Here is a 21,191-nt window from a genome sequence, read left to right on the forward strand (position 1 = left end):
CAGGGTTTAGGGCTGTTGTACATAGGGTCGCTATGAGTCGCAAACGACTCGACGGCACATAACAACAACAACAACAACAACAACAACAACAACCTTTGACTTGGTAGCATCACTTTCTATCCACTAGATCAATTGAGCTCTCTCATCGTTGTCACTGTTGACTCATAGCGACCCTATAAATGAAACACCTGAAAGGAAAGAAAACACTTAAAAAGAACATAGAAATAAATGCACAGGGAACTCATTGCTATGGAGCCAGAACCAGCTCGTAGCTGGCCCTCTACTGGATTTCTGGGCTTTAAATAGCACAGGAAGAGATGAGATTATTCTTCTTTCTCCCAATGGAGCCTCTAGGGGATTTGAACCACTCATGAGGTGTAACCTTTGAACAGCACCGTCTGGACTAGGCCTCCAGAATGCCTTGATGGAAAAATTGTGTCACAGTCATTCCAAGAAATCTTTTCCAGAACTAAACAACTGAACCTGAGCCACAAGCACAGACACGATTAGACCTCAAAGCAAAGGGGGGAAAGGCCACTTGGATATGCTCTGTGCTACCTTGTCTACAAAATTTTACAACTGCATAAGAATATTTGCCCAAACGCTTTATGTGGATGCACAAATATGTTGAAAAGAAATAAAAGGCTACTTTAGAATATTAATGATAAGAAAATGGTTGCCATGGGAGAGAGTAAAAAATCTGACATCTAATGAAGGCACAGGGGTCCCGACTCAGTCAAACTTATTTACTCTCTAGATAAATCGTTGTTGTTGTTGTTGTTGTTGTGTGCTGTGGAGTCAACTACAACTCATTGAACAACAGAGCTGAGTCCCGCCCTGTCCTGAACCATCCCCACACCTCTGACGTGCGTCAGCCCTGCGTGACAGTCACTCCGACAGTCACGCCGTCAGTCTGTCTTGTTAAGGGTCTTCCTGTCTTTGAGCCTCCTTTCCCAGCATAAAGTCTTTCCAGCAGGCCTCTCCTGACGACAGCCCCAAAGGATGGGAGACCTACTGTCACCAACCTCGCCTCTAAAGCAACACCCTGGCTTCTCTCCCTTCACGGCAGACTTACGAGCTCTTTTGGCAGCGCGTGGGATATTCAACACTCTGCTCCAACACAACGTCCAAAGATAGCAATTCTTCTCCAGTCACACTTCTTTATTGTCCAATTTTCAGATGTGTAAGAAGCAATAAGTGGCAAAAATATTTAAGATGATTAGGTATTATTCTCATGACAGAAGTCCAGAATGAAGGGTGCACAGTGCAGTGGACTTGGGGGGAGGGATTGCATAACAATGGAAGAGGTTTTCTTTTACTCAGCAAGGAGAAAAGTGAATTGAGGGGGAGAGGATGGGCAGAGAGAAAAGTGCAACAATGTGGCAAAGGACACACTGACAAAGGAGATTAATCAGAACTGGCTTTGACAAGCACTGTGGCAATTGGACAATTAAAAGAGACATTCATGGTGGGGGGAAGAAGAACGAACTGGAGAAGAGGGTAGAGAAAACAGTGCAACAATGAATGAATGAATGAAAACCCAAAATCTCTGTAAATGTTCATTAAAACTAATAAAAATTAATAATAATTTTTAAAAGTGCAACAATGAATTACGGGAAACCCTAAGTCTCTGTAAGCTTTCATTAAATTTAATAATAAAAAAATTTAAGAAAAGTGTACCCACACAATCAAAATATTTCCTCTCAAAATGTGTGACCCTGGAGGACATTATGCTGAGTTAAGTATCTCAGTCACAACAGAACAAATATTGCATAGTGCCACTGTTGTAAAACAGGACTGACATCAGAGTTGGGGGGGAGACTGAGAAGGATGGGATAAATGATGTATACTGCATTGAAACAGATGAGGGAGAGAACTGTTTAAAGGGGATATGTGTTTGTGTATTATTATCATGACAGGAGTTCAGAACGAAGGCTGCATAGTGGAGTGGACCTGGGGGGAGGGATTGTAAAACAATGAAAGACTTTTTCTTTTACTTTTCAAAGAGAAGTGTGTACTATGGGGGAAGGGTGGTCAGGGAGAAAAGTGCAGCAATGAATGAATAGAAATCCAAAGTCTCTGTAAATTTTCATTAAAATTAATAAAAATATGAACAATATTTCTTCTATGTATGACTGTATTCTAAATAACCACGTACTTACAGATAATGTTTTTTAAAAAGAGGGAAAACATGAAACCATTAACTGGATAGAGAGGAAGGGAGAGAGGAGAGGGAGTCTTTTCTGAGAAGACCTACAACTTCCTTTATCTCAGACCACAGTTTTCTCCCTGACATGAGTTCATGGGGTCACAGTGATGGCACTGCCTTATTTTATTTTATTGTTTTTTTAGGCCCTACTCACCCAGTACAGGGTCAGACACATATAAGGCACCAAGAAACGAGGAAATGAGGTGAGAGGATGAGTGAAGGGAGTGAGAAGTGAGAAGAGGATGAGGATGATGGGTGAATAAATGGAATGAGGGGGTGGGTAAGGGAATAAACGAGGGATGGGATGTGGGAATGGAATAAGGAGGCAGATGAGCAAAAGGGACAAAGATGGGTGAGGCATGGAGTATGGAACAGGATGAGGGGTAGGTGAGGGGCTGAGCTGAGGCAATGAATGAAGAAAGTAGAATGTGGGCATAGGATGAGGAAACAGACATGGGAACGGAAAAAGGAGATGAGACATGGGAATGGGAAACGATGAAATTGAGGGAGGGGTTGGGGAGTATAGAGGGAGGAAATGGGGCTGCCACAGGCTCCCAACATCTCTGGTTTCCAGGTTCCACCTGTTTACCCAGACCAGACCAGGGGCCCAGGAGTGTAACGATGGCATGAGGGGACAGCAGTAGCAAAGAGAATCCCCGCTTTGGAGTTTGGGGCACAGCCAAGGTTCTGCAATTTCCTCCAACTAGAGATGTCCCATGAAGATAAGGATGCTCAAAGCTTCAGGAAACAGGAAGGAACAAGACTCCTGGATTTCCCCTTGTCCAGTTCCAGGTGCTGGATGGGGCAGCTCTGAGAAGGGAGGGAGGCTAATGCCACAAGCAGAGTCTGGGAAAGTCTCATGAAGTGGGACAGAGACTCATCCCAGGACAACAAGCAGAGTTCCAGGGCCACAATGTTAGAATGGTCTGTTTCACTGACTATGCAAATCTGGTGACCTAATGGTCAAGAGGAAAATGGGCAGTCTCCTCCCACGGCATGTACAGTCTCTGAAAACCTGCTGGAGGATTCGCTATGTGTTGGTTCTAACTTGACAGTACACAGCAACAACAAAGGTATTTAACTATGTAGATCATAATCCATCTAACATCAGCTACAATATCTCTGGTACCACGACCCCTTCTAAACCCAGCCTGGACTTCTGGTAGTTCTCTGTTGATGTGCTGTTCCAGTTGTTTTTGGCTATCTTCAGTAAAATCTTGCTTGCATGTGAAATCAGTGAGATTGTTCTGTAGTTTCCACATTCTGTTGGGTCACCTTTCTTTGGGATAGGAACAAATATCGCTGTCTTCCAGTCAGCTGGCTAAGTGGTCGTTCTCCAGATTTCTTGGCACAACTTGGTGAGCACGTCCAGGGCAGCATCTGTTAACTGGAATATGTCAATTGGTATACCATCTATTCCTAGAGCCTTATTTTTTGCCATTTCCTTCAAAGCAGCCTGAACTTACTTCTTCTTTCATCACCATAGGCTCTTGCTCATATGTTGTTTCATGAAATTCTTCTGTGTCTTCCAATTCCTTTCGATACAGTGACTCAGTATATTCCTTCCATCTTCTTTTAATACTTCCGGGATCATTTAACATTCTGCCGAAAGCATCCTTGATTATAGCACTCGATGTTTGAATTTGTTCTTCAGTTCCTTGACCTTAAGATATGCTGAGTGAGTTCGGCCCTTTTGATTTTCTGACTCCAACTCCTTGCACATTTCATTGTAATATTTTGCTTTGTCATCCCGTGCTGCCTTTTGAAATCTTCTATTCAACTCTTTAGTATCTTCAATTCTTCCCTGTGCTTTGGCTTCTCTGCGCTCCAGTGCAATTTTCAGAGTCTCTTGCAAAACTTATACTTCGATCAGGAGGCAGTCGTCAGAACAGAGCAAGGGAACACTGCATGGTTCAAAATTGGGAAGGGCGTACGCCAGGGATGCATCCTATCTCCATACCTTTTCAACCTATATGCAGAACAGATTATCCGGGAGGCTGGGCTCTATGAGAAGTGTGGCATCAGGATTGGTGGAAGATCTATTAATAATCTGCGTTATGCAGATGACACAACCCTGCTTGCTGAAACTGAGGAGGACCTGAAGCGCCTGCTGCAGAGTGTCAAGGACTGCAGCCTACAATATGGATTGAGGCTCAATGCCAAGAAGACAAAGATTCTCACCACTGGACCAATTGGCAGCATCAGCATGGATGGTGAAGAGATTGAGATTGTACACAGCTTTAGTTTGCTTGGCTCCATAGTCAACAGTCTTGGCACCAGCAGCCAGGAAATTAAAAGGCGCATTGCCATGGGAAAGTCTGCTGTTAGGGACCTCTCCAAATTGCTGAAGAGCAATGGTATCTCTTTGGAGACTAAGGTGCGTCTGATACAGGCCATGGTCTTCGCAATCACCTGTTATGCATCAGAGAGATAGACAATGACCAAGGAGGATAGAAGGAGAATTGATGCCTTTGAGCTGTGGTGCTGGAGAAGAGTATTGAGAATACCATGGACTGCTAGGAAAACAAACATATTTGTCCTGGAAAGGGTTATAAACTGGGTGGCTCCTTGGAGGCAAGGATTCTGAGGCTCCGTCTAACATACTTTGGACATGTTGTGAGGAGAGACCATTCCTTGGAGAGGGACATCATGCTGGGGAGGGTAGAGGGACAGCGCAGGAGAGGAAGGCCCTCTATGAGGTGGATTGATTCAGTGACTGGGATAATTGGGATGGGAGTGTCAGAGACAGTGCGATTGGCACAGGACAGAGAGGAGTTTAGGGCTGTTGTACATAGGGTCGCTATGAGTCGCAGGCGACTCAACGGCACATAACAACAACAGATCATAATCAATTACAGATAGTTCTGAGAAGAATGGGAATTTCAGAACACGTAGCTGTGTTCTGGAACCAGTACATAGACCAAGAAGAAAATAAGGAGATAATGCATGGTTTAAAATCAAGACAGATGTGTGTCAGGCTTGATTCTTTCACAATAAGTGTTCAGTCTGTAGATTGAGAAAAAAAATATGAAAAGTTAGACTGTATGAAGAATAATATAACATCAGGATTGAAGGGAAATTCATCAACAACCTACAATATGCAGATGACAAATCCTGTTTGCTGAAAGCTAAGATAACATAAAACACTGTACTGATGAACAACAAAGACTTCAATATGGATTACACTTCACCATGAAGAAAACAAATTCCTTACAACTGAACTAACAAGCAATATCACCACAAACTGAGAAAATAATCAAGCTGTCAAAGATTTCATTTTACTTTTATCCACACAATCAATGCAGTCAAAAAAGCGAATGATATACTGCTTTGGGGAAAGCTTCATGTTGTTAGGAAAGGCTAGTCATTGGAAAAAGACATCATGCCTGGAAAAGCAGAAAGTCAACAAAAGAGAGAAAGACCCTCAACAAGGTGGATTGAGCCAGAGACTATCACAATGGGCTCAAGAATATCAGAAATTAAAAGGATGGCCCAGAATAGGGCAGGGTTCAGACTTATTGTTCATAGGGCCAAGTCTACTCCACAGCATCTAACAAAAAATAATGCAAAATACTTCTTTAAAGTGGTAAAAAAGTAAAGATGTCACTGTGAAGACGAGCCTAAACCAAACCAAGCCACGGTGTTTTTAACTGTCCCACATAAATGTGAAAGCTGAAAAATAAATAAAGATTGAAGAATTGGTGCCTTTGAATAGTGGTGTTGACGATGAATATTGAGTATACCATGGACTGTCAGCAGAACGGAGTCATCTGTTTTAGAAGAAGTGCAGCCAGAATGCTTCTTGGACTTGAGGATGGTGAGGCTTTGCCCCCCACACTTTGTCAGGAGTGGCATGTCCCTGGAGAAAGCCGTCATGCTGGGAAGTACAGGCTCAGCAATAGAAAAAGAAGGTCCTCAGCGAGAATTGACACAGTAGCTACAACGATGGGCTTAAATGCAGCAATAATGGTGCAGAAGTGCAAATCCAGGCTGTGTTTCATTATTTTGTATATTGAATCCTCTGTGTGTCTAAGGTTTATCATTCAAAATGTCTTTCCTAGCCAAGAACTATCTGTTTATTCTGTACTGAAGTATTTATTATATTAAGGAGAGAGGATTAGGAGAGATACAAGGCCCATCCTATAAGCTCATGGGACCTCAGTGCTAGCTCTCTTTATCTTGGGCTGCCTGCCTTCAACCGATAGTCTACAACAGTCACAAGTCTCTGTTTAATTGGCATACTTAACAGTCATGTGAGTCATTTCCCTCATGGGAGACCTTCCAGTGAACCACAGAACCCAAGGGACATAGGGAGCTAAGGAACTGAACAAACGAGGAGCTATTGATGTCAGAAATCTTAGACTTCTACAGCAGGACCAGCATTTGGGACTACATTGACTCGACACTTCTTATAACTGATCTGCTACTAATCTTAGCATAACTAATTACAAACATAGGTCCTTACAAATCGAAATCAATTTGGTGGTACCTAAAACCAAGCCTGGGATAGTAATGAGAAAAACAAACCTTTAGCAATTGCCAAAACCCATCTACTATTTAATTGATGAATGGAGCTCTAAGACTAATAGGTCTCCAGGACAATCTAAAAAAAAAAAACTCTGATAAGAGGCTAGATCCAAAAAGCCTCATCCTGTGTTCCCCAGCCCAGCCCTACCCAGAGAGAATCAGGTGAAAGGTAGCAGGCGGAAAGAACAGGGCAGGGAAAGTGTTCTGCTAGCAGCAGCATGTGTGGGCATCCGTTTGTCTGAACTGAGGAGTCATCAAGGGAGGGTGACCAAGACCTACCAGTGATGACTCAGATACTGCAAAATATGTCTTGGCAACTTCTGCATTTTTACTTTTCAGACTTGGGCATGTTGAAATCATGATTGCTTTTTAGATGACCTTTACAGAGTCTTATAAATTTTACTCAAGAACATTCTTTTTTACTAGGAATGCAAACAAAAAAACCCAATCCAAAGCCACTGCCAGTCAAGTCGATTCTGATCCATAGCAACCCTGCAGGACAGAGAACTGCCCCGTAGTTTTTCCAAGACTGTGCTTTTTATGGGAGCAGAAACTTTAACTTTCTCTCTCCAAGTGGCTAATGGATTCAAACCACCAACCTCAACACACATATTCAAAGCTCACTATAAGAAGACAAAGAAGAGAGGAGAAAAGCAAAGATGTATAGAAACAGTCCAAAGGAAAAATGGACTGTGCAAACCTCAATTTCCAAGACTTTGAGACCGGAAGAACTAGATAGTGCCCCACTACCATCACTGATCACTCCCAAAGGGCTCACAGTAGAAGATCCTAGATAGAGTTGGGGACAGGAGGTGGTGGTGAAAGGTGGAACAAAACTAAAAAAAAAAAAAATTAAAAAGCTTACTGGCCCAATAGAGGCTGGTGGAACTTCCAACACTATGGCCCTTGGTCACTCTTCTGCCCTGGAACAAAATCCACCCCACAGGCTTAACTTTCAGCACACAATAGATAGGCATGTTGTTGTTGTTAAGTGTCCTTTAGTCCACTACAACTTATATAATGCCCTTATGAACAACGGATCTTTTCCTATCCTGAACGACCTTCACAATCTCTGACATGCTCAAGGCCAGTATTCCAGTCACTATGTCAATTCATTTTGTTGAGGATCTTCCTTTGACCCGCCACCTAAGCGTGATGTCTTTTTCCCCAGGACCGGTCCTTCCTGACAACAACATGCCCAAAATATGAGAGATGAAGTTTCACACACACACCCCGTGCCTCTACAAAGCACCCAGTTTGCTTCCTCTAAGACAGACTTGTTCTTTTGGCAGTCTGTGAGATGGATATTCAGTACTCTTCTCCAACACCACAATTCAACACCAAAGTTCTCTTTCTGTCATCATTACTCTTTGTCCAATTTTCAGATGTATAGGAAGCAGCAGTTGAAAGATCATTGCTTGTTATCTAACTGTAAAATGTGTATGTGGAGCTAAGGGGAGGAAGGTGCAAGCACATGAGTGAGGATGGGTGAGGGGGCGTGATCACAGGGTCACACAATTTGATGGGTGGAGAGAGGGATGAATTAAGGGAATGGGAACGATCTGTTGTGAAAAACAATGTATTTGGAATTTGTAAGTAAACCAGTATAAAATTAAAAGTTTACATTAAAACAAACCCAAAACCCACACAATGTGAATGACAGAAAGTGTGGAACACAATGTAGACAATTGGGTATACAAACCAATGTAAAATGAAAATGTTTAAAAAGACCATGGCTTGGATCTTGTTCTTTAACCCTCTGAAGAGGTCCTTGAGAGCAGATTGTCCCAGCGCAACACATCTTTTGAATTCTTGGCTGCTATTACCAAGGATGGTACTGATTGTGAATCCAAGTAAAATTAAATCATTGACGACTTCAGTGTTTTCTCCATCTAGTAGGATGTTACCTATTGGCCTAGTAAAAATCCTTATAGCTGTGTTAGGTGAGAAGTAACACCAAGAAGACATTCATTCTTTAGGATAATCCATCACATGAAGTTAAAAGAGCCACATTTGTTCAAGGTTAAAGACCAGAAGGCAGGCATGAGTGGGAAAAAAAGGGAAAAAAAACCAAGAATTATAGGGAAGAAGTGGGGAAATTCTGCTATAAATATGTATGAACAGTGCAATGAAAAACCTAAGTTGCTTTATAAATGTTTACTCAAATCACAACAGAAAAAAATGCACTACAAAAAAATTAGCATAGATATAAGTGTAATATGAAACAGAATTACACAGTGGTTGCAAAACATTGGCTTGGTCAAATAGACCAGATCGGAATGATAACAATGACTTGGTCATTTGGCAGCAAATTCTTTCTTTCTTTTTTTTCCATTTTCATTTTCTCATTTATAATTTAAGAAGAATAAAAATATTCACAAAGTTGTTATGATAATGGATTATGATAAGGTAGATAATGTGTTTAATAGAAAGTCGAGTATGTAGGAGATCAATAAAAATGCTATTGTTTTATTATCAAATATGAATGACTGTGAATGATTCTTGAAAATAAAAAAGCTTACATCCACTTCTGAAATAGTTTGCCTCCAGAAACCCTATCAGCTTAGTGAAATGATGAAAGTTATACAAGTGTTCAGGTCTTTCGTTCATAGGGTCACTGTGAGTCCTTAACAGCACTTAACAACAACGAGAGAGCTCAGTTGGCCTAGTGGACATAAGCGATGCTACCAAGGCAAAGGTGGGTGACTTTAATCTGCAGTGCTCAGGCCTGGTTTTAATTCTTTCTGGTCAGACATGGTTCTAAGTGCTAGAGCACTGGTCTGTCCATTTGTTGTGCAGAGGTAACTCGTGGTTGCTGTGAAGCTGAACACTCACACTGATGTGTCAAATGTGTCAATGGTCACCCATGGTGGACAGTGGTTGGTGAAGCTCTCCAATTATAACAAGCTTGGAAGCAGGAGTGGCATCCACTTCCAAAATAGCTCGCCTCCAAAAACCCTATGAACTTGAAGAAATGATGAAAGTTACACAAGTGTTCAGGTCTTTCATTCATAGGGTCGCTATGAGTCGCCTACAACTTGATGGCACTTAAAAACAACAACAACTACATGTGAGGCACTGTTGTAAATGCTTAAAAGATGTTAACTCATATCTTATTTAACCAGTATCTTATTTTAAAAATTAAAACAAGGTCTAGGATAGGCAAGGAGGTATTTAATTTGTGTGGTTTCTTCTGGAAGGGCTGGTCTCTGAACTGGGAATAGAGAACTAATCAACCCAATCTCAAGGTCAAGCAGAGGGTAAGTGCAAAGGCCCTGGGGCTGTCTTGACAGTTGAGTTGGAAAGAAGGTCAACATGAGAGTGGCCCAAGATGATATCAAAAGTAGCAGATCTCAAAGAGCCAGTAGGCCACCTTAACATATTTGAGTTTCATTACCAAGTGCAAGAAATCTATTAACAGGCATCTGTCTTTGATTTTTAAGGTTTTTTTTTAATCCACCAAGCAAAGTATTAGCCATAAAAAGTTTGACATAAATGACAAAAGCTTTCCAGGAACTGTTGTATAGCAAACAATGTACATCTTTCTCATCCTGATTATCTTTGCAAGAATCCTGCTCCTCCTGTTACTAAACTCTTTTTGGGAATAATCTCCCTTTACCCAAAATCAAATTTGGTTTTGTTTGGTAGAGTTAACCTTGATTCACCTGTTTTCCTTCAAATTCAATTTGTCAGCTCAAATCTCCAAATTTATCCCAAATTCATGCGTTTCTTCATTCCCTAATCCTCACCACTGTCTTCTCTTGCTCTTCCTCCTTGGGCTCCCTGTTTCCTCTTCCTGTGCATTCCCTTCCCCCTCCACCTATTCACCAGAAGGCATCCAGAAAGATCTTTTTACAATAAAACCAGTCTATGGAAGAAAAAAAAATCACAGGTGAGCAGATGTGGGAAGTAGGATTGACTGAGAATGAGAGGGATAAAGATCTTTTCTGGGATGGTAGGTGCTAGGTAAAGTAAAATGTTCTCATGCTAGCTAGAATTTCTACTTCTCAGATAAAAGCCTTTCCCCTAGTTCCAGCCTCCTCAACTACTAATGGAAAGCTGAATTGGCAAAAAACAAGGCATTCCAGGAAGGCCACAGAAAATGAGCTACACCTGCAAGACAAGAAAAAGACACCAAGAGACTACTGTTCTACCAAGACCTTCTCCTATGATCTGCTGAACCCACCAAAAATATCTTGCTGAAACTAAGGAGGACTTGAGGCCTTTGCTGCAGAAGGTCAGGGACTGCAGTCTTCACTACGGATTGAATCTCAACATCAAAAAAACAAAGATTCCCACTACTGGGCAAATTAGTATCTTGATAGACAGAAAAGAGATTGAGATTGTTAACAAGTTCAGCTTGCTTGGCTTCACAATTAACACTCTTTGCACCAGCAGTCAGGAAATCAAAAGATGAATTGTTTTGGGAAAATCTGCCATCAGGAACCTCTCCAGAGTACAATGATGTCACTCTGGAGACTAAGGTGCGCCTGATCTGGGCCATGGTCTTTGCAATTACTTGCTATGCATCAGAGAGCTGGACAATGACTACAGATGACAGAAGATGAATAGGTGCCTTTAAGTTGTGGTGATGGATAAGAGTATTAACCATACTGTGGACTACCAAGAGAACAAACAAGTCTATCTTGGAGAGGATGAAACCAAGATGTTCCCTTGAGGCAAAGATTTTTAAACTCTATCTCACATACTTTGGGCATGTGCCAGGAGGGACCAGTCCTTAGAGAGGGACCTCATGCTTGGAATTATGGAGGGACAGCACAGGAGAGGAAGACCCTGAATGAGATGGATTGACTCCACGACTGGAGTAATGAGGATAGGTGTGTCAGAGACAGTGAGATTGGCTTAGGATAGGGCAGGGTTCAGAGCTGTTTGTACACAGCTGTTTGTAAGTCATGGGTGAGTCGACGACACATAACAACAGCGAGAGCTGCTCACTTCTACTTTGAGAGTTCAGCCCACCTGCACACAGGTGAAAATAAACTGCCTTATTGCTTCTCAGCAAGCCTTGTGTGCTTGATTCAAGTACTCGTGGTCCAACTCTAGACTCACCTCCTCTACTCCGAACCTTTTAGCAGGAATCCTCAGATGGTGAAGACAGTTGATGTGCTCAGCTGCTAACCAAAACACTGAGAATTTGAGTCCATACAGAGGTACCTAGGAAGAAAGTCCTGGCAATCTATTCTTGGAAAATCAACCCTTGAAAATTCTATAAAATACAGGGTTATGAATAAATTTGGGCTGCCCATTTATTCAGAACCAACTCAACAGAAGCTGGAAAGTCATTTTATCTATCTTGCTAAGGGTTTGGATTATAAATGCACATATATTGGTTCAAACTCATCTGATGACACACTTAAGATTTGTGAACTCTCCGGTGCATCAATTGTTGTCTAGTTGTAGAATTTTCAACATTTAAGCAGGAGCTCCAAGATAGCTTCCCAGTGAATCCATCTGATACGGAGCCACTACCCACCTGTCAGTGGATGCTTAGGTGACGTTTTGATGCAGAACAGATTTAGCAGATTTTCCAGACTAAGAAATTCAGTCAGAGAAAATCCTCTAGATTAGAACTATTTGATGGTTCACTGTTTAGTTCAACTGTGCCTGGGGTCCAGTAGTTAGAGGACAACTTCATAACAACTAGCAAATATGACATCAGGACACAATTAGAAAAACATAATTTGGTTTTAAAGCTTTCTTCTTTTTGCATCCTTTCCCTCACTTTTCCGAGTTTGTCCCAAGGGCATCAGGCTCTGGCTTCTTTAATTCTCCATTCCAAACGTCCCTTATTTATTTATTCACTCTGTCAATCAGTAATTCTGTCAATGCTAAATCATTATGTTCACTGTTTATAGTGTAGAAACAATGTCCTAAGCTTAGAGACTTGCTCTCCTGTACTCTGAGAATAACAACCACAGAAAGAATACTCCAATCTATGCATCCCTGCAGGGGCCTGCACATGGAATACAGCAGAGAAAGGAACATATAAGTGAAAAGGTTTTGTTCTCTAAAGCTTAGTCACAGAATCTTGATAGTATTTTGTGTGAATTATTTAATAATAAAATATCTTCCTATTTTTAAATGACTTAGTTGTTTTTCTAATGATTTACCTACTCCTTGTAGAGTGTTTAAAAGAAATAAAAAATTGAAACAAAATTAAAAAAATTTGTGAATTCATTATACGTAAATTTATCTCAGAGAGAAGAAATGCAAGTAGATAAACTCAACAGCACCCAGCAACAACAAACGTTGAACTCTATAAAATTTGGTTGAGGAAAGATGACAGCATATCACAAATAGAGATGTTCTTGTTAGATGCCATTGAACCAGCTCAACGCACAGTAATCCTACGTTGCTGTTGTTGATTGTCTTCAAATGAAGCACAACTCATAGCAACCTTATGAACAAAAGGCCTGAAGCTCCTCTACAACTATTGACATTTATCAAAGTTCATAGAGTTTCCAGAGGCAAGTTGTTAAGGAAGTGGATGCCACTCCTGCTTCCAAACTCATCATAGAATGTTATTGGTTGAGTCGCCTGCGATGTATAGCAACCCTATGTACAGCAGCTCTGAACCCTTCCCTGTCCTGAGCCAGTCTCACTAATTCTGACACCAACCCCCCTATCACCCCAGTTACTGTATCAATCCCTCTCAACTGGGGTCTCCCTCTCCTGTGCTGTCTACCCACCCTTCTGAGCATGATGTCCTTCTCCAAGAACCAATCTCTCCTCTCCACGTGCCCAAAGTAAGTGAGGCGGAGCTTCAAAATCCTAGCTTCCAAGGAGAAACTCGGTTTCACCCTCTCCAAGACAGACCAGTTTGTTTTCTTGGCAGTCCATGTTTATGTCCAAGACTCTTCTCCAGCACCACAACTCGAAGGCATCTATTCTTCTGTCATCCTACAACAGAACAAAATACCGCCTGCTCCCACACCATCCTCATAATCTCTGCTGTGCTGGAGCCAATTTTACAGTCACTGTGTTATTCCGTCTCACTGAGGAATTTTTCACTGTGCCACTATTTTACCAAGCATGATGTCCTTCTCCAAGGAGCAGCCCCTCCTGACAACAAGCTCAAAAGTGAAGCGAAGGTCTCAGCAACCTTCACTTGTGAAGAGCGTCACTTATGCCAAGACAGATTTGGCACCAACTGCGGGAAGAACAAACTTGTTTTAGAGGCAGTGCAACCAGCGTGCTCCTTAGAGGCAGAGGTGGTGAAACTTGATCTCACACACATCGGGCACGTTGTCAGGAGGGACCAGTCTTTGGGAAAAGACATCATGCTGGGAAAAAAATGACTGGCCAGAGAAAGAGAGAAAGACCTTCAACGAGATGCATTGGCACGGGGACTATAACATTGGACTCGAGCATGGCGGACATGGTGAGGGTGACACCGAATAGGGCAAGGTGCAGGTTTGTTGTTCCTCGGCTGCTTTGAGTCATAGTTGACTCGAGGACACCTAGTCACAATCTATCTACTGATATCTTTATCATTTGTTTTTATGTACTTTTCAAAATACCTTCTTGTATTTCTCTTTTCCTCCCTTCTCCCTCATTTCGCCGACCCTCTATGCTAACCCTCTAAGACTGATTCTTTGTGTAAATTGTTTCTTAACTTTTTAAAAATTATTATTAAATTTTATTCGTTTTCATGAACATTTGCAGAAATTTTGAGTTTTCATTCATATATTGTTGCACTGTTTTCTCTATCCTCCTCCCCAGTTCGTTCTTCTTCCCCTCCTCCCCGAATGTCTATTTTAACTGTCCGATTGCCACAGTGCTTGTCAAAGCCAGTTCCGATTAATCTCCTTTGTCAGTATGTCCTTTGCCATTCCCTATCACTCCTCCCTGAGAGAGACTTCACCCTGATTTATAAGGAAAAGGGGATGGCGTATTCTCTTAGCTACTTCCTACTGAAAAGGGATGCTGTGGGTTTCAGGGTGGAGATCTTCTCTCACTACTCTAAAGGGCCCTTTTGGCAGTAGGAAACACATAGACTATTATGGAGATTGATTTTGGAATGTTTCTTAGCTTTTTATATTCATGATCCTATATCATAATTTTCAAACCTCAAGTAAGCTCTGTTCAGCAAATGGACAGACCAGAGCTATACCACTTTAGAAGGATGTTTGACCAAAAACAATTAAAACCAGGCCTGAGGGCCACAGATTAAAATCACCCACCTTTGGCTTGGTAGCATCACTTTCTATCCATGAGGCCCACAGAGCTCTCTCGTTGTTGGTGTTGCTGTTGTTAGGTGCCATCAAGTCATAGACGACTCAGAGTGACCCTATGAAAGAAAGACATGAGCACTTGTATAACTTTCATCGTTTCTCCACATTCATAGTTTCTGGAGGCAAGCTATTTTGGAAGTGGATGCAACTTTTTTAAAATCAGAACCTCTCCTTTCAAATGGTGGAGCTTATGGCAAAAATAAAATGACCAAGACTTGCTTCTAATCTGTGTGATCAGTTTAAATTAACATGTCAATTCTATAAATGACTAAGTAAGCACAAGTCAACTCAAGCTTATTAAGTGCTTTTGAGTAATCCATCCCTGTCCAAGACTAAGGATTTACTCTGAATAATTTTAATTTCTTCTTTTCTTTTTTCCTTCAATGCATATTCCTGGGTCCATCCATGATGGAGGTAACTTATCATACATTATAAAGAAAACTTTCTGAGTAAACTGACCCTAGCTGCAACTGCAGTACATATATCACACCCCAGAATCAACTGCTATCAAGCCAACTGGACTCCAAGCATCCCCACTCAGTGTTAGAACTGTGCTTCCCAGGGTTTTCAAGGTCTTGCTTTTCAGAAGCTTATCACCAGGCCTTTCTTCCAAGGCACCTCTGGGTGGGTTCAAACCATCAACCTTTTGGTTAACCCTGGGACACTGATGTGTTAAATGTGATAATGGTTACCCATGGTAGACAGTGTTTGGTGGAGCTCCTCGATTAAAACAATCTTGGAAGCAGGAGTGGCATCCACTTCCAAAATAGTTTGCCTCTGGAAACTCTATGAACGTGGAGAAATGAAAGTTATACAAGTGTTCAGGTTGTCGTTCATAGGGTCACTATGAGTCATCTATGACTCAATGGCACCTAACAAAAACAACATAGAGAGAGCTCTGTGAGCCTCATGGATAGAAAGTGATGCTACCAAGACAAAGGTGGATGATTTTAATCTGCGGCCCTCAGGCCTGGTTTTAATTTATTTTGGTCAAACTTTCTTCTAGGTGGTATAGCACTGGTCTGTCCATTTGCTGTACAGAGGTAACTCAAGGTTGTTGTGATGCTAAACACTGTGACACTGCTGTGTCAAATGCAATAATGGTTACCCATGGTGGACAGTGGAGCTCCCCTATTAAAACAAGCTTGGAAACAGGAGTGGCATCCACTTCCAAAATAGCTTGCCTCCGGAAACTCTATGAACGTGGAGAAACGATGGAAGTTATACAAGTGCTCAGGTCTTTCATTCATAGGGTCACTATGAGTCGGCTATGATTCGACTGCACCCGAAACCATAACTGTCCTTTTGTGACTGATTTATATAATTCAGCATAATCTGATCTAGTTTTATCCACGTTGTGCAGTATTTCATTGATTTGTGATTGCTCTTTGCCTGTAAATGTGCTTTGTCAAGTTGGAACCATCCCAACTGACCCTCTAGCGGGTTTTCAGAGTCTGTTAATGGCATAAGAGGAGATGGCCCATCTTTCTCCCTCAGAGCAGCTGGCAGATTCAAGCTGCCTGCAGAGCCTGAATTGGTGGTGCAACTCCTTACCCACTTTGCAATGTATAATACTCCAATACATGGACGTACCACAGTCTCTTTAGCCATCTGTCCATCGGTGGGCACATGGGTTGTTTCCAACTCTTTGCTATTATAAACAGTGCTGCAATAAACATGAGTGTGGATATATCTGTTCATGTCACGGCTCATATCTCTTTAGTAATAATTCCTAGTAACCCATATTTCTTTAGTATATTGTTCACATTTCTTTAGTAACAATTTCTAGTAGTGGAATTGCTGGATCAAACGGTATTTCTATTCCTAACTTTCCAAGGAAGTGCCAAACTGCTTTCCATAGAGGTTGCACCATTTTTCAATCCCACCAAGAGTGTATGAGAGTTCCAAGCTCTCCACACCCTCGCCAGCTTTTGCTGTTTCTGTCTCATTGAACAAAGCTGTTTTTACTGGAGTGAGGTGACGTCTCATTGTCATTTAGGTTTGCATCTCTCTGATAGCTCACTGCAGGTTTGAATATTTCCATAATGGCATGTTCAGTGCAAATGCAAAGCAAATAGAGTAACTGACCAGCTGGAAACCTTCCAACTCTTCCTTCTTCAAAACTGTCCCCCACCCCCACTCCCCGCCCCGCTGACCTCAAAGACTTCATCTCCTACACTTGCTCTTTAAGACAATAACTAGGCAGATGAGAATAAAGCTCCATGGGATACCCTTGGTGGGGGGGAGTTTTAGGTCTCACAATATTGTTGCCTTTGACAGGGTGCAGCCATCGCTTTTCTTTTATTCTACGTTGTTGTTATCATATGGCATCAAGAACCAACTCCTAGCTGACCCTCCAGCAGGTTTTAAGAGGCTGTAAATCGCACGGGAGGAAACTGCCCATCTTTCTCCTGCAGAGCAGCTGGTGGATTCAAATCACCTGCCTTTAAGTTAACAGTGCGATGCCTTCCTATTAGGCCATCTGGCTCTCTATTGCTTTTTGTTGTTGCTGCCGCTGTCAAATTGGAACCAACCTCCATCAGGTTTTCAGAGGCAGTAAATCAGTTGGGAGAAAATTGCCCATCCCTCTCCTATAAAGCAGATGGTGGATTCAACCATCAGTGGTGGAAAATATTTTCATTTTCCTTCTCTGAGAGGTTTCCGCCTTACACAAGTGGAAACCTTATCATGGGTTTTACTGTATTTATTAAACGTGTTCTGTGCATCAGGCAACTGGTGGCAAGTTCTAGTGGTGTAGTGGATTATCTATTGGACTGCTAACCAAAAGGTCATTGGTTCAAATCCAATTGTTGTTCCACAGGAGAAATATGGGGAGGAGTCTTCTCTTGTAAATATTCATAAGTTTGGAGATCCAATGGAGGGCTGCTGTGAGTTCGAACAGGTACAACAGTGAATCAGACAAATTATAATCCCCGCCCATGTGGGTCTGAGACTCCAACTACCTTCCTCCACTTGCCCATTTCTTCCCAACTCCGGGCTCTGAGCCAACTACAGCACTCTCGATTCATGACTTTGTACGTGCATATGAGCTTCAGAACTAACACTAATCGATGAGAGAATTGCAGTGTTGGCCAAGACTATTATCCTACGGACTGCCTAAAGAACAGACAAGTCTGCTTTGGAGGAATTGTTGCTCGTTAGAGGCAATGATGGTGACATTTCATCTCACACATACTTGTAGGCCATGTTGTCAGGTAGAAAAAAACATCATGCTGAGAAAGATAGAGAAAGAGAGGAAACCCTCAACGAGATGTATTGACACAGTGACTGTCCCAATGTTGACTCGAACATGACAGAAATTGAGAAGACGGCACAAGATAGGGCAAGGTTCAGATCTGTTGTCCATACGGTGGCTACGAGTCTCAGCCAACTCGATGTCACCTAACAACAACATGAGCCCGGGGAGGCAGGACCATCTGTACTGCTCACATCCTAGGTTTACAGCCCACGTCTAGAATAGAGTCTAGTTTCCAGTTCGACTTCATTAGCAATTGCTGTTCTTGATTAAACCATTCCAACTCATAGTGCCCCCATGTGCTAGAACTACTCCATGGGGTTTTAAAGGTGGAAAACCCTGCTTCTTTTTGACCTGTCTTTGAAGGCTCCTCTGGGGGTGTTTGAATCACCAATCTTTGGACTAACAGTGCTTACCTATTTGCATCACCCAGGGACTCCCAATAATAATCAGTTGAAAGAATATTAGCTAATAATTATCTTGTGCTTGTTATATATGCACCTGGGGGGGGCGGTGCTGGTGGAGTCATGCTTAACTATTCAGGTGCTAACTGAAAGGTTAGTGCTTGAAATCCATTTTGTCCAGGCAAAAGCACTTTATGATCTGCTCTCGTAAAAATTCGCACCTCAGCCAAGGTCACTGTTGTTTATTCCGACTCATAGAGACTGGACAGGACAGAACAGGACTGACTCCATTGGATTTCCAAGGCTGGTGGCTTCAAATCACCAGCCTTTAGCCTAGCAGCAAAGTACTTTAACCACTGAACCACTGGGACTCTTTGTGAAGATTGTTATTGTGTGCTGTCTGAAAACCCTCTGGCAGGTTGTCAGAAGTAGTTGAAATGCCCGAGAGGAGATTGCCCATCCTTCTCTCGTGGAGAAGCTGGTGGACTCAAACTGCATGCCTTTGGGATTACAACCCAGCTTTTTGCTACCAGGCCACAGCCTAAGAAATCCTAGTGACTCTGTAGGAGAGAGTTCTACTCTGTCCTACAGGGTCGCTAGGCGTCAGAATACATGAAAAACAATAACAACATATATGCACCTTCTCTGTTTGAAATCACATACAAGATGATGCTACTCCGTCCCAAAACTGTCATAAGGCAACATCACAAAGTCTGCTTAAACAGAAGCAAAAGAGGTTTAATGAAGGATAGAGACAGTCCACCCAAGGAAATACCCAAATTCACTGAGTGAAGATGCCACTTTGCTAGAAAAATATAGTCTTGCATTCTTGTACTGGTAGAGCAGGAACTAAAGGTTATAAAATTTGTGAGTGACTGAAAGACCATCAAGGTCATTAAAGGTGAGCCACCTGGAAGGGAGCTCTAGTGGCCTAGTGGTGAGAAGTTGTGCTGCCAACCCAAAGGCAGGTAGTTCAAATCCCCCAGCGATTCCAGGAGAGAAAGATGGGCAATTTCCACCCAAGTGATTTACAGCCTCTGAAAACCCACTGGAGGATCAGCTATGAGATGGTGCTGACTCAAGGGCACATAAGAACATCTAGAAGGGAGAATTTGGCAAGGACAGGTGCATCACACATAAGAGGCATGACATGATTGGTCAAAGGTGTGTGCCTTTCAGTATATCACAGAGGGGCTAGGGCCAGCTTTTTTTAAGATCCAAATAGTAAAATCTCGTCTTCAATCATGTCTGTTTCCAGGGACCCACCGTAAAGCTCTATCAGCGAAGGTGTCACATTTTGCCTCTGTCTGGCTATAGTGGAAAAGGTCCTCTGGAGATAGACTGTAATAGCTTGTATCTGCTGTTATGTTGTTGTTGTTATGTACCATCCAGTCAAAACTGACTCGGAGCTCATCCTCCAGCCGGTCCACAGAGGCAGTAAATTGCACAGCAGGAGATGGCCCATCTTTCTCCTGTGGAGCAGCTGGTGGATTAGAACCACGTGTTTTGGGGATGGCAGTGCAACTCCTTACCACTAGGCTGAGCTCCCTTATATAGCAGTTGTTGTCATACACCTGGTAGACTTCAGAAAAAAAGGACTGTCCTCTTCCTTAGGGTATATAACCAGGTCAGCATCAGTGTTAGAGGAACTGTTGTCAAGCAAAGGAAGCTTCTTGAAAATCTAATGGATTCCAGACTCATGTCAAGAGGTAAAGTGGAGCCAAGCTTCTGTTTTCAGACAGCTCTGTTTACATGCACCTGGTACTTGGTTTACACCTAGTGACCTAGCGAGTGAGATTGGTGCTGTAATCTCAAAGGACCACGGTTCGAATCCTCCAGCTGCTTCACTGGAGAAGGATAAGCAGTCTCCTCCCATGCGATTTACTGCCTCCAAAATCCCTCTGGAGGATCATTTTGGGCTCGGTTCCAACTCTACAAAACACAACAGAGTGCTTCTGGTCTAAATTCTCTTAGAAAACCTACCCTCCTTCCCTTATTTTTCCCCCCATAAGGAAATTCAAGAATAAAAAAGGGAATATGAAAAGTCGAATGACTAGATTCGGATTCCATGCTCTTAATCTCTAAACTCCCTCCAAGGGAACGAATTCTTTTGACTATTGATTCAGTCAAGTAGACAGGCCAGGGTCCAAATTCCAGCTCAGCTGCTTGTTGGCTGTGTGATCTAAGACAGATCCAGGGACCTCTCTGGACGTCCCAGACTGTGGTCAAGGTGAAAGACACTGGAGACAGCCCCTCTCCTGCTCCCACCTCCAGACAGACACGCAGGCACGCACGCGCGAGCGCGCGCACACACTCCAATTCCACCCAGGAGAGGGAAGGCAGGAATGAGTTGGAGATAGCGGCGCGGGGTCACTGCCAGGCCCGGGGTGGGGCCTCCCAGCGGTAGCCAACGTCTTTGATTTCCAGGTTCCTACAGTTTGTCCACGCCCTACCTGAGGGCCCGGCTGCTGTCTCCGCCCCCCAGGCCGCGTGCAAACTGGGGAGACACCCATTAAGAGGTTGGGTCGCTAACGCGAGGC

The 21,191-nt window shown here is 42.6% G+C and overlaps 1 pseudogene; it reads left to right on the forward strand.

Moving 5' to 3' along the window:
* LOC102851106 overlaps positions 1 to 21,167 on the forward strand; it is a 66,262-nt pseudogene extending 45,095 nt beyond the window's left edge.
* The last annotated feature ends 24 nt before the right edge of the window (positions 21,168 to 21,191 follow it).

The sequence above is a fragment of the Elephantulus edwardii genome, unplaced genomic scaffold (assembly GCF_000299155.1).
Source record: "Elephantulus edwardii isolate Elephantulus edwardi_28Jun2011 unplaced genomic scaffold, EleEdw1.0 scaffold00302, whole genome shotgun sequence".
Taxonomy (NCBI): Eukaryota; Metazoa; Chordata; class Mammalia; order Macroscelidea; family Macroscelididae; genus Elephantulus; species Elephantulus edwardii.